Source organism: Protopterus annectens, chromosome 8.part0, assembly GCF_019279795.1.
Source record: "Protopterus annectens isolate FY-2018-M chromosome 8.part0, PAN1.0, whole genome shotgun sequence".
Classification (NCBI taxonomy): Eukaryota; Metazoa; Chordata; order Ceratodontiformes; family Protopteridae; genus Protopterus; species Protopterus annectens.
This window is the reverse complement of record NC_056741.1, coordinates 232,094,808-232,119,572: the sequence shown is the minus strand read 5'-3', so window position 1 is coordinate 232,119,572 and position 24,765 is coordinate 232,094,808. Positions and strand designations below refer to the sequence as shown.

The 24,765-nt window shown below is 45.4% G+C and overlaps 1 protein-coding gene across 1 annotated transcript in view; it reads right to left on the bottom strand.

The window, feature by feature from the left end:
- Positions 1-24,765, bottom strand: part of LOC122808199 (adaptin ear-binding coat-associated protein 1-like) — a 477,147-nt gene that overhangs the window by 361,712 nt on the left and 90,670 nt on the right. The gene's annotated exons all lie outside the window — the stretch shown is intronic.

Genomic DNA, 24,765 nt, shown 5'->3' with positions numbered 1-24,765 from the left:
ACTAATCATTGGTGACTTGATAGTGAGGCACACTGATGTCCCACTCACTAGGTTGAATAAGGAGAATAACAGCTGCCTGTCAGGTGCCATGATCCACCACATAATGGACTCACTCAGGTCCCTCAACAACCGGTACAAATATGACTGCCATTGTACAAGTGGGTGTGAATAACTCGAGACTTACCTCCCTAGACTACATGAAAGGAGACATGGATGAGCTCTCTGATTATGTAGCCTAGGCGGGCAATCCTATCTGTGAGCAGCATCCTACCATCACCCAGAATGACACCACAGTACAAGCAGAAAATTATCGATTTCAACAATTGGCTAAGTTTCTAGTGTCATTGTAAGGGGATCCAGTATCTGCTTGGGATGACAACTGACAGACCTCAATGCTTTCCAGAGATGGCCTAGATCCATCACCCATGCGCTTCCGGATACTGGCCAAGTATCTTGCCACCCCTACAGTGCCTTTTTTAGGCAGTGCTTCAAAGACCAATTAACCACTGTAACCGCTACAAACAAATGCAATCTGAGGATCATGCTGCTCAATGCTAATCTCAAAATGCACTCGCTTGAAGCACTCCTTAAAATGGTGAACATCAACATTTGTGCTGTACCAGAGACCTGATTCAGGGCAGCAGAAAGCACCCCTGCACTACCAGGTTATAACTCATTCCACACCTTTCGGCCCCAGAACTTGGACCGAAGCTCCAAAGGCGGTGGCGTTTCCATATTCATAAAGGATATGCACACCTCCAGACTGGTAGCCCAACATAACGCATCAGAGATACTTGAAGTGCAGCTAACATTGGGTAAGTTAGCGATTCAGGTCGTAGCCTGCAATAGGTATCCAACCATGTTCCAAGACTCTCACTCCATGTTCCTAAGCGACCTGGAGAATATTAGGGTTCAACCTAACACACTCATACTCTGCGACTTCAATCACCCCTCCATTAACTGGGAAAACTATTCTTGTACCAATACACTTGCCCAATGTTTCCTGGAATGCGTTAATTACAATGCCCTGCATCAGCTCGTTCTTACCCCCACTAGAGGCAGTAACATCCCTGACATGGTCATTACTAACATGGGTGACTGCTGCTCTACACCAGTAGTCAACTCCTCTCTGGTTAGATCCAACCACAAACTAATCACCTTGGGAAATGCACATCCCTCCCACTCCCCCACCCCACCTCAAAAAGGTAGCCACCATGAAAAACTTCTCCAAAGCTAACTTTGGGCTCCTAAAACAGAGGTGGCTAACTTCACGGCACCCATGCAAATGGAGAATAGTTGCATGACCACTGAATCATACACCAATGCACTGTATGAACATGTACACAAATGCATGGCTCTCGCCATACCCAATAGAACAAAGATGCTCTCCTCCAAAAGAGTAAGCCAATCTGGTGGTCCCCTGCCATAAACAAACTCTACAACAGGAGGAGAAAACTGATGCAGAATAAGGTGAAGTCCCAAGACTGGAAAAACTCCCTTATCCACCTCAACAAAAAGTTGAGATCCCTCATCAAATCATCTAAAGCTAGCTATGAAAACAGAACTGCAGCAGACAGTACAGACAACCACAAATACTTCTATAGTTATGTAAAGAATCTCCACAGCAATAAATCTCCACAGCAATACTGCTGCACAATGGTACCTCCTATACCAAGCCAACAGATACTGCCAACATACTGGCTGACAGATTCAGTGCCAACTTTACCCCTTTCGCCCTCGCCAAGAACCAATCACAATACTAGTAGATTGCCAGGCACCCAGTATTACTGCTGCACAGGTTAAAACAGCACTGTCCAAGGCCAAGAATACAGCTTCTATGGGACCTGACAATATCCCTGGCTGTGTTCTACATTAACTACAGAACTGGCATCTCACCTGCGTGCTCTGTTCAATCACAGCCTTAACTCAGGCTTTGTCCCTACCGAATGATGCACTGCTGCAGTCATCCCTCTCCACAAAGGAAGAGAGACTACAGACCCCGGGAACTATCGCCCCATTAGCCTGACAAATCTGATATGCAAAGCTATGGAATACATCATCATGGACCTAACAAACAAGGATACAGGGAATCTCCAAACTCTGGATCCTACAGTTTGGTTTTGTGAAGGGTAGACCATGCCTGCTCATCCTGGTCGACAGAGTCAAGTCACCAGAGCTGTGGAGGAAGGCAAGGTGGTTCATACAGCCTACCTTGATCTTGCCAAAGCCTTTGACACATTCCCCACTCAGTAATCATAGAAAAACTCACTAAGCTAGGCATCAACCCCTATATCACTAGGTGGGGGGTTGCAAACTGGCAAACAGAACCCACAGTGTGAAAGTAGCCGATTCCAAGTCAGACTGCTGACCAGTCATGTGTGGAGTCCCATAAGGTTTGGTTCTGGGTCCTCTTCTGGTATCTACTTCTCTGAAGTCCAGGCCAACACAAAGGGACTCTGGCTGACAAAGTTCATAGACTATTGCAAGTTGGGAGTTATTAACTCCAAGTGATGTTGACATCCTACAGAAAGGCCTTACCGAGACCAACGACTGGTGTCAGAACCATGGCCTTAAGATCAATGGCAAAAATGTGTAGTCATCCCCTTAGGGAAAAACCCGGTTCCCATGCATTACCACATCAGTGGCAGTCCACTGAACATAGAAGGTGTTACAAGAGATCTGGGAACACAGGTTGACAGCAACCTCTTTTGGCCACCACACTGCCACTGTGGTCAGAAAATCCTTCTATGTGGTTCATCTCATTACTAAAGGATTTGCATCCAGGAAGAAAGAGGTAATTGTCTCCCTCTACTCTTCCCTCATTAGGCCAGAGTACAATGCCCCATTTGGCATGTACCTCACTAGACACCTGCAACAACTGGAGAGGCTGCAAACGTACCTCACAACGATCTTAGGCCATAAACACTTGTCCTATATGGACAGACTCAAAAAGTGACAACGATTTTGTCTCATATCGCCTACTTAGAGGCGATCTCTGCTTGACTTACAAAGCCATGTCTGACCCAGCTCTTAGAAATGCTACATCTAAAGAAATCCCAATCCCTCCACATCACACACTCTGGAGATCTCAACCTCATTACCGCAATCAACAGAACATGCTGGAGATGACAGGTTCATAACCCAGAGACTGCCCATGCTATGGAATAGACTTCCCATACATGTCAAGCAGAGCACCTCACTGGCCCTCTTCAAGAGGGATTTTGATGAGTGGATGGGTAATAGAAAGTTCACCCCGGGGATCACTCCAGTGGCTCTTCTCGAGAGAGGCACTGGGAACTAAGGTTGAGTGGCATGATGCCAGGGTAATCCTATGGGCTAGGCTTGTAAGTGCTCCAGGGTCATTAGCCTAGTACACACCTATGAACCTAGGAGGGCAAAACAGTGCATATTGACTACCTTGACCTGGCAAAGGGTATTTTACAATTCCTCACTCCGGTATTACAAGTAAACTCATGAAACTGTCCATAAATACCTGTGTCAGCAGATGGATAGCCAATTGTCTCAATGATGGGACATGAAAGCGGGCGATTCAACTTCCAACAAGAAGCCAGTTGAAAGTAGTGTACCACAGGATCAGTGCTGGGACCACTCACGTTCAGAATTTACTTCCGAGACACCAAAGCCAATGTGGGAGGCCTCTGGGATGACAGTTTACAGACGACTGCAAGCTGGGGGCAAATCAATGAATCCCCAAGAGGGGATAAATCAGGCAAAATGATTGGTGTCAGAACCACGGCCTGAAACTAAGTGAATAAATACATTCGTGTACCCTTTGAGAAATCAAATACTCCCACTAACTACAACATTAACACCCCTTTAAACAGTAGGCACAGAGGTTAAGGGATCTACCTGAATTTCACGTCTACAATGGTGAGGAAATCATTCTGTGTGGCACAACTTGTAAGCAAAGGGAGATTCTAGTCCCATTATATACAGGCCTTCATTTGATTGATAATGCAGTACAATGCACCACTCAGAATGTACGTCACTACGCATCTACAACAGCTGGAGCAACCCAAAGCGGTTCCTCACCAAGAAAATACAGAGTTAATAACATGCCTATGCAGACGAAGCCTTTTCCCTTTACTCCATCTCCTAAATTGGACATTAAGGACAGACCTTATGCCGGACCCAAAAGGCATTCACAAATCCAGCCTTGATGGAGCTACTATATATAGACAAAAGACAAACAGTATAACAGTCGCACTTTCCAGTGATCTAAACTTAGCCAGCAAGTCAAACAGAACTTGGTAAATATGAGATGCCCCAGAAATCGCCACTTTGGAATAGGCTTCCTTTTCATGTAAAAGCAGTCTCCTTCCCTGACCCTCCAAGACCAATCTGGATAGATGAATGAGGAATCAAATTTACACCTAGGGTGGCACCCATGTTCCTTACGGATAGGTGCAATCTGTAAAATACTTACGGCAAAAGCACAAATGTATGCCTTCCTCCTGCCCTAGGAGCTATACACTAGGTAAAAAGTACAGTTTTGTACCTACCATAAATGTAGATGTCCGATAGGAATGCATCTGCAGTCCTTACAAATGGGTTGTCCTGTCGTCAGGCAGCCCTTGATCGGCCGATTCAAAGTCTGGGTCCGGCTGGTGTCGCACTTCACCCGTCATTGCTGCAGTTTTTCGGGTATAAAGGCATCAGCCGACGCCATTTTCCTCAGTCTTTCTTGCCGCGTGGCGCCCGAAGCAGAAGCTGTTCGCAAGTGCTGGTTGGTCAGATCCAGAGATTGCTACTACCGAACACTATCAAGACTTCTAAAAAGCTAAGTACCCCGTTGGGGACTCTTTCTTGCCTCAGCCGATGTCAGAGAAAGTGAATAACTGTTTATCTTGTGGGAAACAAATACCTCATAAAGATTTCCACTCCTACTGTATACATTGTTTAGGCCCAGACCACGACGTAGCAGCTTGTCTAGCCTGTGCTTCTTTTAACCGACGGACGCTTAGACGTCGGTCGGAGTTTGCTGAACAGATTTTCGGCTCTGATTTTGCCTATATTATGCCGTCGGATCCTCCGACAACGCAAATTTCCAAAAAACGAAAAGAAAAGGACCGACACTCGCGGTCCGCGGTTTCGGCCGAAACCGCGATTAAGCAAACCGAGAGTGTCTCGGTTTCGGCCGAAACCGAGCAAGCGGTTCTTTCTTCAGCCGAAACCTCTAACCTGGTAGAATTTCCCACAAGATACAGTTATTCACTTTCTCTGACATCGGCTGAGGCAAGAAAGAGTCCCCAACGGGGTACCTAGCTTTTTAGAAGTCTTCGAAGTAGTATTCGGTAGTAGCAATCTCTGGATCTGACCGACCGGCACTTGCGAACAGCTTCTGCCGGCCACGCGGCAAGAAAGACTGAGGAAAATGGTGTCGGCTGATGCCTTTATACCCGAAAAACTGCAGCGATGACGTCGGGTGAAGTGCGACACCAACCGAAGCCGGACCCAGACTTTGGAATCCGGCCGACCGAAGGGCTGCCTGACGACAGGACAACCCATTTGTAAGGACTGCAGATGCATCCTTGAAGGACATAAAGGTTAAACTGGCTAGGCTTGTGAAGGTTCTCGAGCCGTTAGCCTAATAATCGCCTATGAAGGTACACTTAAAATTTCACTTGTAGTGGAACCACTCAGGAGGCATGTTTGGAAGATATGAAATGTTTCTGCAATGCCAGCTGCAGAAAGACATGATGGGCAAGACTCCATCCCCTTCTCTGATGCATCACAGCAAAGACCTCCCAAAATGATCAGAAAGGGATACAGTCAGTTTGCCTAATCATCCAGCTCAGATGCAACACATATGGAAGGCGAACCTGCATGGTTCCTCTACCAAGTACCCTACTTATGCACTTTCAGAGAAGACAGAGAAGGAAGACTTTTCTTTTATGTGCTAGGGTTTCAGCCTGTACTACCTTAAGACTGTCTGCACTGGCTGAAACTCAGAGGTAGTGGGCAATGCTGGCATTTCAACATCGCATACCCTGGGAAGAACCACACCGCAGATGGCTGCGGTCTTGGAACAGAGAACAGCACCGACAACTGCAACCCAGGTCAATGCCTTAAAAAACAAGAGGCTAAAAGTTCACAGGTCTGCACAAAAAATATGAAGGAACCAAAGTTGCTGCAGGCAGTTAAAGTTCAAACTTTAATTCCCACAGTCGATTGTGTTGCTGATGCTGTCAGCCACGGGGATCAGCTGTCATGTCAAGTGAGCTTTAAAGAGCCTAAAGTCACTGCTGGACAAACTCAGAATCTCAGCAGTGGGCACAGGCTGGGGCATCTATGTTGACACTGGGTTCTGAAGATCAGTCAGGAAAGTCTGTGGGTTGTGAATTAAAGTATACATAGTAGTCAACACGCTTGAAAGAAGGCCTCAACAAACTTGCAATAGCGGAAATAAACAACTTAGAAGGCCTTGCTATCAAAAGGCCTCGTCATGAAGCATCAAAAGCAAATTCTGTCAGATACCAAAACAGCAATAACAGAAGTGTTACAGATTTATCTTGAGAAAGGAGACTTAATACAGCAAATTCTTCACTGCAAGTTCCAAATTTTCAGGAGCAGTTTCAGATATGAGAGCAGATGCATGGGTACATCAGAATCGTTTCAATACGGAAAGCAGGAAAGTCTTTAGTTAGCTTCAAAACACAAGATTCAGATGGTCACAAGAATTAGCTATTAGTATTTAGCTCACCACAACCTTGACCAAGATATCTGTGCAGATAAATTGCAGCTAAACATCTACAAAAAAAACATCACTTCTGAGAATGAATTAAGGAAATTTAGCACAAATTCAACATCTGGAATCAGTACGTCTCTCCTGAGCAAAATGGACACAGAATGCATAGTGTACAGAGACCACATCCACAGGCACACCTATGAAACTGATGCTCCATTTAAACAAGGCTGATCACTTACCAACTTTCTAACATGTAAAAGTTTAGCAATATAAACAATACTAGCAGCATTAACAAGTCCCTGTAAAGAAACAGCTAACTAAAAGCAGTAAAGTGCCATGTAAACCAATGCCACAAGCAAACATGGCATTCTCTCTTTTTGATGAGAACAGCAATGGTTGATTTATAAAACCCAGCAAAATAAAACAATGCAAATGTGCAAACAGAGACCCAAAAGTTTCTCAAGTGCACCAACCAAAAAACCAGCACAGATATTAAGGAGGGTCTAAACACACACACGAGAAAAATATATATAGTGGCAAGGATTTTTGTTTGAAAGAAGCAGAAATTTAAGGTTAAAACACTAAAAAATACATCAAGAAGCAGCTGGCTGGCAGATAAATTCCACTCCTTGTCCGTTTTTAGCAAACAATTCAAAAATAACCTGGGGCTACAAGTTCACCTGACCCTCTATACATGGCAACAAAATCTGGACCGGGAGCAGAGTGCACTGTAATATTGGATAAGTGAGGTCAGTCTGACAAAGTCTGGCTTGAAAAGCACTACTAATGCCTTCATCTTCAGTCCTATGATTTAATGTAAATCAACCTACTCATCTGATCAGCATGACAAAAGTACAGTTTTGTACCTACCATAAATGTAGATGTTAGAGTGTATACACTGCTGCAGTCATTACACTTGGGTTATCCTGCCGTCAGGCGGTTCCCCGGTCGGCCTGAGTTCCAAAGTCTTGGTCCGGCGTCAGTTGCTGTCGCTTCCTCCCTGATGTCAGTGCGACAGGGATATACAAGATGCAGCAGACGCCATTTTCTTCAGTTTTTCTTGCCCCAGATGTCAGGTGCCTCTAAATAGGTAGGCAATTCCAATTGCTAATAAAACATACATAAGAAAAGCAAACAACAACTTACAGCTACCAGCAAATACTTCCCATAGGTAGTAAAGGGTAGAAGACATAGGTACGTACCAGCCAGTAAGAGGGGAAGGAGAGGGTAACCTGGACTGCAGCAGTGTATACACTCTAACATCTACATTTATGGAAGTACAAAACTGTACTATGTTCGTGTTACACTACTGCAGTCATTACACTTGGGTAGGATCCCAAAGCTGATGTAGGATGGCTGGTTCTATAAGGCATTTGGGGTGGCTATAAGGCCCTGCAGCACTGCAGTGGCGAAACCAGCCCTGGATTTAGAGTATAGAGGCAGATGGTAATTCTTGGTGAAGGTATGTACAGAACTCCAAGTTGCTGCTTCCAAAATATCCTTGGTAGGCAGTTGAAGTGGCTGTTGCCCTGGTGGAGTGAGATCTAATGCTGCTAGGTACAGGGTTGCCATGGTGTGTGTAGCAGAAAAGTACAGTTTTGTACCTACCATAAATGTAGATGTTAGAGTGCTAATACAGCTGCAGTCATAACAGATGGGTTCTCCTGCCGTCAGGCAGGTCCTCGGTTGGCCGAATTCCAAAGTCTAGGTCCGGCGTCGGTTGTCGTCGCTTCTTCCCTGACGGCAGTGCGACAGGGGTATAAAGGAACCAGCAGACGCCATTTTCTTTAGTTTTTCTTGCCCCAGATGTCAGGTGCCCCCAGAAGGAAGGCAATACATAAAATTAGGCAATAATGCAATGCAATATAATCAAAAAACAGTAGTTGCAAGCAATTACACCATAAAAGAATACCCCTAGAGGGGAAGGAGGGAGGGAAAAGTACAGTTTTGTACCTACCATAAATGTAGATGTTCGAGGATCCACATTGCTGCAGTCATAACCTGTGGGTAGTCCGCTGTCCTCGGTCGGCCCGAATACCAAAGTGTTAGGCTGGCGTCGGTCATGGTCGCTCAGATCTGACGTCAGTACGCAGTGGTACTAAAGCGCATGACCGACGCCATATCCTCAGTCTTTCTTGCCCCAGATGTCAGAAGGCCTAAAAAGAAAAGGCCATAGCCAAAAATAGAAAATACCCAACCACCAATATAGAAAAACAATTACCCCAAAAGCAACACAGCAACCCCAAACTACAGAGGGGAAGGAGGGGGGGGGGAATTGGACTGCAGCAATGTGGATCCTCGAACATCTACATTTATGGTAGGTACAAAACTGTACTATGTTCTTCGTCTCACATTGCTGCAGTCATAACCTGTGGGTAGAATCCCAAAGCAAAGGTAAAGGGAGGTTGGCAAAATCAAAAGCATTAGGAGCTGCTAACATGCCCTGTAAAACTGCAGTGGCAAACCCAGCCCTAGACTTGGAATAAAGAGGGAGATGGTAATGTTTAGTAAAAGTGTGCACTGAACTCCAAGTAGCTGCCTCCAAAATATCCTTAGTAGCAACTCCCCTTAAAAAGGCAGTAGAAGTGGCAGTAGCCCTAGTGGAATGAGGTCTGATCCCAGCCGGAACATCCTTTCCATGATGAGAATAACAAAAAGCAATACAATGGCCAATCCACTTAGAAATAGTTTGCTTTGAAACAGCTTTTCCCTGTGAACCCAAAGCAAAAGAAATGAATAACTGTTGAGTCTGCCTGAACCCTTTTATCCAAAGAATGCAAAATTTTTTCCCCTTTATTTTGGGGATCAGCATAAAAAGTAGGCAAATGAATAGATTGGTTTAAGGCCACATTAGAAACAACTTTAGGCATAAAAGTAGGGTTAGTACGCAGGGATACCCTATCCTTATGGAATATCAGGAAGGGTTCAACTGCCATTAGAGCCTGTAATTCAGATACCCTCCTAGCAGACGTAATGGCCAACAAAAAAGCAGTCTTCCAAGACAAAAACTTCAACTCAGATGTAGCTGCAGGTTCAAAAGGAGGTAAAGTAAGCTTTTCCAACACAAAATTGAGATCCCAGGAAGGAGTAGGAGCTCTACGTGGGGGTCTTATGTTCTTTGCCCCTCTAAGAAATTGCTTAAACAAAGGGTGAGAAAATAATGGTGGGTCACAATCATAGCGAGCAGAAATGGCTGCAGCATGAACTTTCACGGAGGAGAAAGACAAACCCTTGCCTAATAATTCTGTAAGGTACTGTAGTGTAACACTCAAATTAGGCCCTGAAACATCAAAGCTCTTTGCTGTGCTCCAAAGAAAAAATCTCCTCCATTTATCAGCATAAACTTTCCTAGTACTAGGTAGTCTGGCTTCCAATATGACATTCAAAACTTGTTGAGGAAGCTGCGACCCCCCCAGGGTCTAAAACAGAATATGCCAGGCTGTCAGATGCAGGGACTGTACCTTGACATTGAGGAAATGATTGCTTGCCTGGGACAAAAGGTGCGGAATTGGTGGCAAAGGCCAAGGAGGCTCCTGTACTAAACTCCTCAGCAGAGGATACCAGTGCTGACGTGGCCAATCTGGAGCTATTAGAATCATGCAAGGCTTGTCCTGTCTGACCTTCAAGAGCACCTTGGGAAGGAGGGGCAGAGGAGGAAAAGCATAGACGTGAAGGTTGTTCCAACTGAAAGATAGAGCATCCACTTTCCAAGCTTTTGAGTGAAACATCTTTGTGCAAAAATTTGGCAGTTGGAAATTTAGTGGAGAAGCGAACACATCTATGTCTGGAGTTCCCCAAGCCACTGTCAACTGTTGAAATACATGAGGATCCAATTTCCACTCGTGGGAATCCACCATCTGTCTGCTCAAAACATCTGCTAAGGAGTTCTGTGCTCCTGGCAGAAACCTTGCTTGAAGAGTGACGTGCAAACTCAGAGCAGTCTCCCACAAAATCATAGCTTGTCTGCAAAGAGGGTACGAATGGGTTCCCCCCTGCTTGTTGATGTACCACATGACTGTTGTGTTGTCTGTTTGAATCAACACCTGTCCCGGTTGAAGTAGATCCTTGAAAGCCATCAGTGCAAATTGGACTGCTAACATCTCCTTCATGTTGATATGCAAATGCTGTAGTCTGGGAGGCCACGTGCCTTGAATCCATTTCCCATTGAAGTGTGCTCCCCAAGCCATGTCTGAGGCATCTGTCGTTAAGATCTGACTCGCCTCTGGTCGGGTCACAGAGAGTCCCTTGTTTAGGTGACATTCCTGAGCCCACCACAAAAATTCCTTTTGGATGCAAGGTATTATCTGAATGACAGTGTCCAAATCGTGGCAGTGTTGAGTCCATACACTTTTGAGATACCATTGTAGCTTCCTCATATGTAGTTTGGCATTGGGAAGTACCAGAATACAAGATGCCATGAACCCCAAGGCTTGAAGGACTGTCCTTGCAGTCAGCCTGGACAGTAGGGATAATTGCTGGAAGTATAGGGGAAGATTTTTTTTGTTTGTCCGGGGTCAAAAAAGCCATCTGAGAGGCTGTATTCAGTCTCACATCCAGAAAGCACATGTCCTGAGAGGGTACTAGACTGGACTTTGTTTCGTTCACAGAATACCCTAGGCACCTTAAAACTGCCATTACATACTGTAGATGCTGAAGTAACTTGACTTTGTCTTGAGCAAGAATCAGGCAATCGTCCAGATAAGGATAAATTTGTATTCCTCTTAGTCTTAAGAAGGCTATCACAGGAGCCAGGACCTTTGTGAACACCCTGGGCGCAGTAGATAAGCCAAAGGGCAATGCAGAGAACTAATAATGAAAAGTACCAGCCCGAAAACGCAGGAACCTCCTGCAGCTGGGCCTGATAGGAATGTGAAGATAAGCCTCTTTGAGATCCAGAGTTACCATCCAGTGATCTTTGCCTAGCAGAGGCAGAAGTTGTTGCAAAGTTAACATCTTGAACTTTGGAATGTCTAGGTATGTATTGAGAATGGACAAATCCAGAATTGGCCTCCAAGTGTTTCCTTTCTTTGGCACAAGAAACAGGCGAGAATAAAACCCTAGGCCTACTTCTGACGGAGGTACCACCTGGATAGCCCCCATTTGTAAAAGTAAAGAAATCTGCTTGTGAGCCTCCAGCCTTTGCTGAGGAGGTACGTCCGGCATGCCTTTGAAAGGAGGCAAGGTGTGAAAATAAAACTTGTAGCCTTGATTTATAATGTCCAACACCCATTTGTCCTGGGTGACCAAAAGCCAATTTTGCTTGAAAAGTGCCAACTTTCCTCCTAGAGGAGCTGCCAGACAGGAGGAATCTGGCAGCTGGAGATACAGGTCATTGGGTCTGTTTACGAAAAGGCTGACCCCTGCCCTCACCAGAAGACTGTGCAGGAGAACTCCACGTCCTAGGTCTGAAAGAACCCTGAGCATGAGCTCTGCCCCTACCACGTCTAGATCTGCCCTTAGACTGAAAATCAGAAGAAGGATAAGCCCATCCTTTTGCAGGCCAATTTCTGCTAAACTTAGGGGGCTGCACTTGTAAAAATTCCTTAACTGTCTGCATGGACTTAGCTTTGTCCTCCATTTTCTTCAAAACTGACTCCACAGGAGAACCAAAAAGAACTCCAGATTGAAGGGGAGCATCCAAAATTCGAGCTTTAATATGCTCTGACAAATTCTGATCCTTAAGCCAGGCGCGCCTACGAATAACTGAACCAGTGGCAGCCACCCTGGAAGAAGCCTGAAGAGCATCAAAGCCACACTGCAAGGAATGCTTACCTACCTGATCAGAGGCATGAACTAAGTCCTGCAATTCCTTACACTCTATACCCTCAGCTAAAGCATCTACCTTAGATTTCAACTGACTTAACAGAAAATTCTGATACTTCAGCATATGAAACTGGTAATTTAAAGCCCTCATAGCTAGCGTGGAGGAGGTATACACTTTTTTACCCCACCTATCCAAAGCTCTAGAATCTTTATCCAGAGGAATTGGATTCTTAACTACAGAAGCCCTGACACCCTTAGGTCCCTGACTAATAGTTTCCGGGTCAGCTCTAGGACTCTTATATAAATATTTATGAGCCTCTGGAACTCTGTAATACCTGTCTGGCTTGACAGGGGTAGGGGGTAAAGAATCAGGATTAAGGGAAGCTTCAGAAAAAACATCCTGAACAACATCCAAAACAGGGGGAATAGCCAAGGGCCTATGTTGTGGTAAAAACAAAAATTCCCTAAGCCTCTTACGAGAATCTGAAAAATCCTGACCTTCCCACTTAAAATGCTCCCTCATGGAGTGCAGGGTTTCAGAAAAAGAAAAATCCTCTGGAGGAGAAGCAGGAGGACAGGAATCCTCTGCATCTGAATCAGAATAGGGAGGAAAATCCTGAATGTCCTCAGCTGAAGACTCAGAGTAATCTGAGGAATGCTCCAATCCCTCCACCTCTGTCTCCACCCTAGGCCTCTTATCTGGAGGGGGCATAGAACCTCTGATTAAAGTAATCAAATCCTCTGCCATTTTCAGCATATGTTTTTTAGGAACAGAGCCTGAAGAACTAGGGCTGACGCCTGTGCCAGAAAGACCAGGTCTAGCTTTAGAAGGGGCTTTAGTGACAGAAGTAGAAGGCCTAACAACCTTATGTAAAGAAGGAACTACGGAAACTTGAGAGGCCCCCTCGGCCTGACCTAACTCCTGAGAGGCCAATTCCTGTAAGATTAAAGGCTCCCCCTGTGATTCAGCTGAAACCTCGGCTGGATCCACAGATTCAACCGTAGTTTCCATAGAACCGGCATCCGCAATGGACGACTCGTCCTGCTTAGACTTTAACGATTTATCTTTTCGCTTCTTAGTGGTAGCGGGCGGAGGATCCGACGGCATGTTGTAGTTACACCGCTTACCGAAAACAAGTCTAGCACAATCTAACCTGCGTTTAATGGTGCGCTTATTAAATCTAGCGCAAAAGCGACACCCGACTACGTCGTGCTCAGGCCCCAAGCAAGGAATACAGAGAGAGTGGTAGTCCCTATGAGGTATCTGTTTCCCACAAGAAATACAATTATTAACTTTTTCTGACATCCGGATTTAACTGAGGCAAGAAAAGACAAAAATATTCCCCAACTGGGTACTTAGCCCAACTTGGTCTTCAGTCTGAAACTCAGAATACGAAAATTTCAGGACGCCGAACGGCACTTGCAAACGCTGCTTCTGCTTCGGACCATGCAACAAGAAAGACTGGGGATATGGCGTCGGCCATGCGCTTTAGTACCACTGCGTACTGACGTCAGATCTGAGCGACCATGACCGACGCCAGCCTAATACTTTGGTATTCGGGCCAACCGAGGTCAGCGGACTACCCACAGGTTATGACTGCAGCATGTGAGACGAAGAACATCCTGGACTGCAGCTGTATTAGCACTCTAACATCTACATTTATGGTAGGTACAAAACTGTACTATGTTCATCGTGCATACAGCTGCAGTCATAACAGATGGGTAGAATCCCAAAGCTAAGAAAGGGTAGAATCCCAAAGCTAAGAAAGGGGTGGTAGGCACTAGGTGCAACTAGGAGGAGCCAAAATGCCCTGCAAGACTGCAGTGGCAAAGCCTGCTCTAGATTTGGAGTATAATGGTAGGTTGTAGTGCTTGGAGAAGGTATGCACAGAACTGGCTGCTTCCAAAATATCATTGGTAGGAACTCCTCTGGAGGAAGGCTGCAGAGGTGGCAGTGGCCCTGGTGGAATGAGTTCTAATGCCTGTAGGTACAGTTTTGCCATGAAAGGAATAGCAAAAGCGTATGCAGTGGGCTATCCATTTTGAAATTGTCTGTTTGGAAATTGGCTTTCCTTGAGCTCCTACTGCATAGGCCACAAAGAGCTGTTCTGATTTTCTGAAAGGCTTTGTTCTGTCCAAATAATAACGCAGTTGTCTGTGGATGTCCAAGGAATGTAGTAATCTCTCCCCTTTGTTTTGAGGATTAGGATAAAAAGTAGGTAAATGTATGGCCTGATTTAAAGCTACCCTGGATACCACTTTAGGCATAAAGGACGGGTTGGTTCGTAAGGAAACTCTGTCCTGATGGAAGATAAAAGGCTGGACAGCCATGACAGCCTGTAATTCTGAAACTCTACGAGCTGAGGCGATAGCCAGAAGGAAAGCTGTTTTCCAGGACAAATATTGCAAATCTGATGAAGCAGCTGGCTCAAAAGGAGGCAGGGTCAGTTTTTCCAAAATGAAATTAAGATCCCAAGCAGGTATTGGTGGTTTCCTTGGAGGTCTTAAATTCTTAACCCCTCTGAGAAACTGTCTTAAGAGAGGGTGAGAGAATAAAGGTGGATCAGTGTTGTATTCTGCAGAAAAGGCTGAGGCATGGATTTTGATGGAGGAGAAAGTCCACTGCTTAGCAGTTCAGTCAAATATTGTAGTATTTGAGGTAAATTCAGTTTTCCAGGGTCCTGGCCCTTTTTCTCATTCCAGGCACAAAAACGTTTCCATTTTGCGGAGTAAGTTTTTCTAGTTGATGGCCTTCTGGCCTCCAAAATGACATCCTTCACCTCCTTGGAAAGTAGGGCCTGCTGTGATGCTAAGGAATCTTCCATGCGGCTAGATTGAGTGTTTTTAGCTGACACTGAAGAGTTTTGAAGCTGTGTTGAGTCAGAAGAAGAGGCATTAGAGGCAGGGTCCATGGTGGGGAATGCGTCAGGCTCCTCAGGAGTGGGTACCAGTGTTGCCTTGGCCAGTCCGGAGCAATGAGGATCATCTTTGGTCTGTCTGCTCTGGTCTTCAATAGAACTCTGGGCAGCAGAGGAAGAGGTGGGAAGGCATAAACTGTCAATGATGTCCAGCTGAAAGAGAGCGTCCACTCTCCAGGCCTTTGGATGAAAGATCCTTGAGCAGAATTTTGTCAATTGATGATTTTTTGTGGGAGGCAAATAGATCTATGTCTGGCCTTCCCCATTCTTGGATTATTTCTGTAAAAACTTTTGGATGCAACTTCATTCGTGTGGATCAGTCATATTCCTGCTTAGGTTGTCTGCCAGCGTGTTTTCCTTGCCTGGCAAGTACTGTGCTTGTAGTTCCATTTGTAAGTCCATGGCCATGTTCCAAAGTGACATGGCCAGTCTGCATAGGGGGTAAGAATGTGTTCCTCCCTGCTTGTTTATGTACCACATAACTGTGGTGTTGTCCGTTCTTATCAATAGTTGACCTGGCTGTAGAAAGTTCTTGAAAGCTATAATAGCATTTATTACTGCTAGCATTTCTTTTTGATGTGAAGGTGCTTTTCTTTTTGGGACCATTTGCCCTGAATGCACCGATCTGTCATGTGCGCCCCCCAGGCATAGTCCGAGGCGTCTGTTGTGATGATTTGCTTGAGGCTTGCTGAAAGGAAGACCTGTGTTTGTTTGACATGCTTGAGCCCATCACAGAAATTCCTTTTGTAGACATGGAATTAGTGGTATTACTGTTTCCAAACTGAGGCTGTGTTGAGACCATGTGTTTTTCAGGTACCATTGTAGTTTCCTCATATGCAGCTTTGCACATGGGATTAGTAAGATGCAAGATGCCATGAATCCCAGAGCCTGCAGGATTTTCCTTGCAGTAAGCCTGGTGCAATTTGCTAGTGTTCTGAAGTATTGAATTAGTTGCCCCTGCTTCTCTGGCGTGAGGTAGGCCATCTGGGTGTTTGTGTCCAAGTTGGCACCCAGGAAAATTATCTTCCGATAGGGTATTAGCCTTTATTTATTTTTGTTGACTGTGTATCCCAGAGAGTTCAATAACATTATTACATAAGCCAAATGTTTCAGAAGAATGTGTTTGCTGTCCGCTTGGATCAGGCAGTCATCCAAATAGGGATATATTTGTATCCCTTGAAGTCTGCAGTAGGCAATTACTGATGCCAGGCATTTCGTGAATACTCTGGGCACAGCAGATAAGCCAAAGGGCAATGCAGAGAATTGATAAGGAGTTGAACCTGCAAGAAATCTGAGGTATCTTCTGCAATTTTGTCTGATTGGGACTTGCAGGTATGCCTCCTTGAGGTCCAATGTTACCAGCCAAGACTCCTTGCCCAGCATGGGAAGAAGCTGCTGTAGAGTGAGCATCTTGAATTTTGGTACAAGTAGAAATGTGTTTAGGATGGATAGATCCAAAATAGGTCTCCAATCTTTTCCCTTCCTTGCACCAGAAAAAGCCTGGAATAAAACCCTTGACCTTGTTCGTGCGTAGGTACCTCTTGAATAGCTTTCATGTTTATGAGATCTGTAATTTGCCTTTGTGCCTCTGCCCTTTGATTGTGTGTCAGGTTTGGCATGCCTCTCATTTTTGGAAGGGTGTGAAAATGGAATTTGTAGCCTCAGTTTATAATGTCCAGGATCCATTTGTCCTTTGTGACAATATGCCAATTTCTTGAAAATAATGCCAGCTTCCCCCCCAAGGGGGCTGCCATTTGAGACCTGGTTGGCATGCAAAGGGAAAAGTCATTGGGTTTGCTTTCTGATAGATTGCGAGTTGTCCTCACCACCTCTTTGTGAAAGAGCTTGCCACTGCCTGCCTCTATACGATCCTTGGGATTGTCCTCTGCTCCTCGGGCGCCTGTATCTGCCTCTTTGGGGTCTGTCGGTGGCAGGAAAGGGCCAGTTTTTGTAAGGCCAATTTCTACTAAAACGTGGGGGTTGAACCTGTAGGAATTCTTTCACAGTTTGCATTGATTTAGCCTTTTCCTCCATTTTCCTTAATACCTCCTCAGCATTAGCACCAAATAGTACATCCTTTTGAAGAGGAGCGTCTAGTAATTTAGCTTTGACATGATCAGGCAAGGCTTGTTCCTTGAGCCAGGCATGCCTACGTATGACTGATCCTGTAACAGCAGCTCTGCATGAGGCCTCTAGAGCATCAAAACCACATTGTAAGGTATGCTTACCCACTTGTTCTGCACTATGCATCAAATCCTGCAACTCCTTCAAGTCTGGTTGTTCAGGTTGTGACATTTTACTTTTCAATTGTGATAACAAAAACTGTTGGTATTTTAGCATATGAAACTGACAGTTTAAGGCCCTCATGGATAAGGTAGCCGAGGTATATATCTTTTTTCCCCACCTTTCTAAGGATCTGGAATCTCTCTCGGAAGGCAATGGATTTTTAGCAATGGAGGAGGCCTTAACTCCCTTGGGGCCCTGTGTGATGGTTTCTGGGTCAGCAGCATGGCTCTTGTATAGAAATTGATGCGAGTCAGGGACCCTGTAGTACCTGTCAGGCTCAACTGGAGCTGGAGGTAGGGAGTCCGGGTTAAGGCAGGCCTCCGAATAAACATCATCTAGGATGTCCAAGACAGGAGGTATAGCCAGAGGCCTGTTCTGAGGAAGCAAGAGAAATTCCCTGAGCCTTTTCTTAGAATCAGAATAATCCTGGCCTTCCCAGTGAAAGTGTTCCCTTAAGGTATGCAAAGTTTCCCCAAATGAGTAATCCTCAGGGGGGGATAAAGAAGGGATGGACTTCTCCGCATCAGAGTCTTCAAAAGGGGAGTAAGAATGTTCCTGATCATCAGAGTGCTCTGAAATAATGGAGCCCTGATCAGAGGAGGGGGAAATCTTCCTCCACTCTAGGCCTTTTGTCCGGAGGGGGCTGAGAACCTCCGATAAGAGTAATTAAATCCTCAGCCGTTTTAAGCATCTGTTTCTTAGGCATGGGGCCTGGAGATGGGCCCTGAGCAGCTGGTCTCAGAGTGCATGGTTGCTTTAGATTTAGTGAAAGCCTTGATAGAGAAAGAGGAGGAAGGTCTGAAGACACCTTGAGTGGAGGTGGACCTGTCCACATTCTGCGTTTCAACGCCAACAGTGGCTTCGGTATCTGTAGTCGGTGTGTTGGCCGAGGAGCCTGCGACCTCGGGTACAGGAGACACAGTCAAAGACAGGTCATCGGTAGGCAGGGGCTGCGTAGGTGCCTCACTGAGAACTGGACCACGTGTAACTGGCTTTGGCATGGTGACGGTAGAGGCCGCGGACCTCGCGTGCCGGTCCTTGTCTTTTCGTTTTTTAGACAAAATCGGAGTCGGAGTATCCGACGACATAGTATAGTTAAATGCTTTTCCAAAATAATGCTGGGCGAACTCCACCCGACGCTTAATAGTGCGGTTGTTGAATGAAGCACAAAAGCGGCAGGCCAAAACCTCGTGGTCTGGGCCTAAACAAGGTATGCAGAGGGAATGGAAATCCTTATGCGGTATTTGCTTCCCACAAGAAATACAATTATTAACTTTGTCTGACATCAGTCTGAGGCAAGAAAAGGTTCCCCAACGGGGTACTTAGCTTTTAAGAAGACTTCGGTTTCCAAATTTTCGTAATCTCAGGAGCTGGCCGACCGGCACTTGCGAACTGCTTCTGCTTCGGGCACCGCGCGGCAAGAAAGACTGAAGAAAATGGCGTCGGCTGGTTCCTTTATACCCCTGTCGCACTGACGTCAGGAAAGAAGCGACGACAACCGACGCCAGACCTAGACTTCGGAATTCGGCCGACCGAGGACCCACCTGACGGCAGGAGAACCCATCTGTTCTGACTGCAGCTGTATGCACGATGAACATCGTATACAATGTCCTATCCATTTTGAAATAGTCCGTTTTGAAATGGCTTTTCCCTGTGCTCCTGCAGCATATGCTACCAATTGCTCAGATTTTCTGAAAGCTTTGGTTTTGTCCAAGTAGAAGCATAACTGCCTGTGAATGTCCAAAGAATGCAGTAGTCTCTCTCCTTTATTCTGTGGTTTAGGATAAAAAGTTGGCAGGTGAATAGTTTGGTTTAGAGACACACTGGATACCACCTTTGGCATAAACTTAGGGTTAGTGACACCCTGTCCTGGTGGAAAATGAGGAAATTTTCCACTGCCATTAGTGCCTGTAATTCTGAAACTCTTCGTGCTGATGTTATTGCCAGGAGCAGAGCAGTTTTCCCCAAGAGATATATTTTAATTCTGCTGTGTTAGCTGGCTCAAAAGGAGGCAAAGTTAATTTTTCCAAAACAAAGTTGAGGTCCCAAGTTGGAGTAGGTGCTCTACGGGGCAGTCTTTTGTTTTTAGCCCCCCTGAGGTACTGTTTTAATAGAGGATTAGAGAAAATTGGTGGATCCGTGTTGTAATGAGCAGAGATGGCAGAGGTGTGGATCTTGATGGATGCGAAGGAGAGGCCTTTGTCCAGCATCTCAGTTAAGTATTGTAGTACCCGAGGAATGTTTGGGACAAGAGGGTCAAGGCTGTGAGCTTGGTTCCAGGCACAGAATCTTTTCCATTTATCCGAATAGGCTTTCCTGGTACTAGGCCTTCTGGCCTCCAGAATGACATCCATAACAGCTTTGGAGAGAGGCATTGCTTGCTTGACTAAGAAATCTTCCATGCAGCTAGGTTTAAGGTATTTAGCTGGCGGTGTAGTATTTGACTGTTGTGCTGAGTCAGCAGATGTGGGATTTTAGGCAAAATCCAGGGTAGTTCTTGTGCTAAGCTCCTTAAGATTGGGTACCAGTGCTGGCGTAGCCAGTCTGGTGCAATCAGGATCATTTTTGGCTCTTCTTGCCTGGCTTTTATGAGTACCAAGAGGTGTTGGGAAAGCGTATACTTGTAGGTTCTTCCAGCTGAATGAGAGGGCATCCACTTTCCATGCTTGTGGATGGTAACTCCTTGTGCAGAATTTTTGTAGCCGACAGTTTATTGGGGATGCAAAGAGATCTATGTCCGGGCTCCACCATTTCTGTGTTATCATTCTGAATATTTGTGGATTCAATTCCCATTCGTGGGGATCCATGATGTTTCTGCTTAAGTCGTCTGCCAGTGTGTTTTTCTCTCCTGGCAGGAATTGTGCTTGTAGATTAACTTGAAGGTTTATAGCTGTGTTCCACAAGGTCATGGCTTGTCTGCATAGGGGGTAGGAGTGAGTGCCCCCTTGCTTGTTTATGTACCACATAACTGGTGTTGTCTGTCTTTAGCAGTTCTGGATGCAGCAGAAAAGCTATAAGGGCATTTTGTACAGCTAGCATTTCTTTTTGATTGATGTGAAGATGCCTTTGTTCTGCGGGCCACGTGCCCTGAATACATTTGCCTGCCATGTGTGCTCCCCAGGCGTAATCCGATGCATCTGTTAGTTTGCCTGGCTGTGGGTTGTGTAAAAAGCTGTCCCTTGTTGAGGTGACAAGCTTGAGCCCACCATTGAAACTCCTGTTGAAGGCAAGGAATTAGTGGTATAACTGTTTCCAAACTTTAGGTACCATTGTAGTTTCCTCATATGCAGTCTGGCATATGGAATTAATAGTATGCAGGGTGCCATGTAACCCAAGGCCTTCAGAATTTTTATTGCAGGGAGTTGGGTCTTTTGTTGCCATCAATTGAAAATATTGAGTCAGTTGTCCTTGCTTGCCTGGCATGAGCCATCTGGGCTGTTGTGCTCAAGCTGGCACCCAGGAATATAATCTCTTGTGAAGGTACCAGTTTTGATTTCTTTTCATTTACTGTGTACCCCAGGCAACAACTTTTTTTTTTTTTTTTTTACAAACGCCAGATGCTTTAGAAGAATGTTCTTGCTCTCTGCTTGAATCAGGCAGTCATCCAGGTACGGATAAATTTGAATTCCTTTCTGTCTGCAAAATGCAATTACTGGTGCCAGGCACTTTGTGAAGACCCTGGGCGCAGTAGACAAGCCAAAGGGCAGTGCAGAGAATTGGTAGTGCATTGAACCAGCTATGAATCTGAGGTATCTTCTGCAGTTTTGTCCGATAGGGGACATGCAGGTATGCCTCCTTGAGGTCCAAGGTCACGAGCCAAGCTTTCTTGCCCAGCATAGGAAGAAGCTGCTGTAATGTCAACATTTTGAATTTCTGAACATCCAGGTAAGTGTTTAGAGATGAAAGATCCAGAATGGTCCTCCAGGCTTTGTCCTTTCTGGGTACCAGAAAGTCTCGAGTAAAATCCTTGTCCTTGCTCCTGTGATGGTACCTTCTGAATAGCTCTCATATCCATGAGTGCTGTATTTGTTTTTGAGACTCTGCCCATTGATTTGGTGGCAGATTTGGCATTAACCTTGGCAGAGTGTGAAAGTGGAACCTGTAACCTTGAAATACAATGTTGAGAACCCATTTGTCTTTGGTGATCATTTGCCAATTGTGGTAGAAGAGTGCCAGTTTTCCTCCCAAGGGGGCTGCCAAGAGAGATTTGTTTGGCAGCTGTAGTGGGAAGTCATTGGAGCTGTTTTTTTGTATGGTTGGGGCCCCCCCCTTCTTTCTGGCCTGATGCAACCCATTGTCGAGGCCTGTAAGGACCTTGTGTTTGACCTCTACCTCTTGGACGTCTGTATCTTCCCCTCTGAGGTCTGTCTAATTGGAAAGAACAAATTCTTAGTTGGCCAGTTTCTGCTAAATCTAGGAGGCTGAACCTGTAAGAAATCCTTTACCGTTTGCATAGATTTTGCCTCGTCCTCCATTTTCTTTAATACCTCTTCTGCCTTAACTTCAAATAACACATCCTGCTGCAAAGGTGCATCCAGTAATTTTGCTTTAACATGATCTGGTAACGTATGTTCTTTTAACCAAGCATGTCTTCTAATGACAGAGCCTGTAACTGCTGCTCTGCAGGAGGCCTCTAGAGAATCAAAACCACATTGCAAAGTATGCTTTCCCACTTGTTCAGCTGCATGCAATAAATCCTGCATTTCTTTAAAATTAGGAGGATCTGATTCTAGAAGCATTTTTTGTTTCAACTGACAGTAAAAATTGCTGATATTTTAGCATGTGAAACTGGCAATTTAAGGCTCTCATTGCTAAAGTTGTAGACTTATATACTTTCTTTCCACATCTGTTTAATGCTTTGGAATCTGTCAGAGGGAAATGGATTCTTGGCTGATGAGGCCTTAACCCCTTTGGGTCCCTAAGAAATAGTTTCAGAGTCAGCTACAGGGCTTTTATACAGAAATGTGTGAGAGTCAGGGACTCTGTAGTTATCTGTCAGGTTTAACGGGCTGGAGGTAAGGAATCAGGATTTAAGCTGGATTCAGTATACACATCCTCCACAATATCTAACACTGGCGGAATAGCAAGGGGTCTGGTGTTGAGGTAATAAAAGGAAGTCTGAGCCTTTTCTTGGATTCTGAGTAATCCTGACCTTCCCAGTGGAAATGCTCCCTCATGGTATGTAGGGTTTCCCCAAAGGAGTAGTCCTCAGGCGGTGAGGCTGATGGAAGAGATTCCTCAGCATCAGAATCCTCATAAGGGGGTAAAGAATATCCTAGGTCCGAGGATGAATCAGAAGAGATGGACACCTGGTCAGATGAGTCAGCCTCCTGTTTAGGCCTTTTATCAGGAGGGGAATGGGACCCCCTGATCAGATTGATTAGGTCTTCGGCCATTTTGAGCATTTGTTTCTTAGGCATGGAGGCCTGTCCTGGAGAATGCTGCATTTGTTTCTTTGATTTTAAAAGGAGGCTTAGACTTAGCTGAGGGTTTAATGCTTAACTGAGTAGGTCTGAAGCTGTGGGTTGCTCAGCTACTCCGGATCCCTCTGAAGGGTTAGTTTCGGTAGGCTGAATAACTTGTGCGTCCGAAGGCCCAGCCATCTCTACGTGGGAGTCGGAGGCGGCCGTGGTTCTACATAAGCGGTCGTCAGGGACTGCGAAGGCACCTCGCTGAAAACCGGAGAACCGGCGACTGCCCTAGAAGAGGCTTCGTCATCAGTTTTGGGCCTCGGATACCTATCCTTGTCTCTGCGCTTTTTGTGTATTCCGGTCGGAAGTTCCGACGGCATGGTATAATTGAATTTTCTACCAAAATAATGTCGGGCAAAATCAAAACAGACGTTTAACAGTGCGCTTGTTAAACCTAGCACAAAACCGACAACCAGTGACGTCGTTGTCTGGGCCTAGGCATGGGATACAATAGGAATGGAAATCCTTATGAGGTATTTGCCTCCCACAAGAAATACGGTTATTAACTTTTACTGACATCGGTCCGAGGCAAGAAAAAGTTTCACCAACGGGGAGTACTTAGCTTTGTAGAAGACTTCGGTTCTGGATTCGGAATGAACATCCCAGGAGACGGCTGACCGGCACTTGCGAACTGCTTTTGCTTCGGGCTCCGCGTCACAAGAAAGACTGAAGAAAATGGCGTCAGCTGCATCTTATATACCCCCGTCGCTCTGACGTCAGGGAGGAAGAGACAGCAACCGATGCCGGACCAATGAACTCAGGCCAACTGGGGAACCACCTGATGGCAGGATAACCCAAGGGTAATGACTGCAGCAGTGTAACACGATAAACATCTGTGAAGGCCAGACCTTTAGAAGGCTTGACTTTGTGCACACTAGAATATAATGAATATTCAGAATCAGATGACTATGTACAAAGACTGAAGATCCACAACAAATGAAGTACTGCTCTGCTGTTACAGGACTCTAGCAAGTCCTTTAATGAAACAAAATAATGCCATAAGGACAGAAAAATATAGTCTCCTCCAGCCAGCTCCTAAAACAAAATTAAATTCAGAAGTAATATAATGGCTATATTTGCATATTCTAGACTTCACCACCTGTACAGGGTATGTATTCAGAATACTCACACATCATAAAATCAGTAAAATGGCAGCTAAACTCAGCAGTAGACCAACCAATGAGACTAAGTTTTGTCTAAGGGTAAGTGAACTCCTAGAGGTCATACTGTCCCCATCTATGTTCAGCTGTAGCTCCAACACCTGCACCGTTGTCTTTGCTACCCTACATCGGACGCATTATAGCTAAGTTGCATACACAGAGAGCATCTGATCACTTATCTTATTTCACATTCTTAGCTAAACATTTTACATAGGTTCATAGGTGTGTAGTAGATTAATGGCCTTGGAGCCTTTCCAAGCTTAGCCCAAGTCCCCTGGCATCGTGCCACTTTACATTAGTTCCCAGTGTCTCTATCAAGTAGAGCCACTGGAGTGATCCCGGGGTGAACTTTATTACCCCATCCACTCAAGATTTCTCTTGAAGAGGGACAGCGAGGTGCTCTGCTTGAAATGTGTGGGAAGTCTATTCCAGAGCATGGGCAGTCTCTGGGTGAGGAA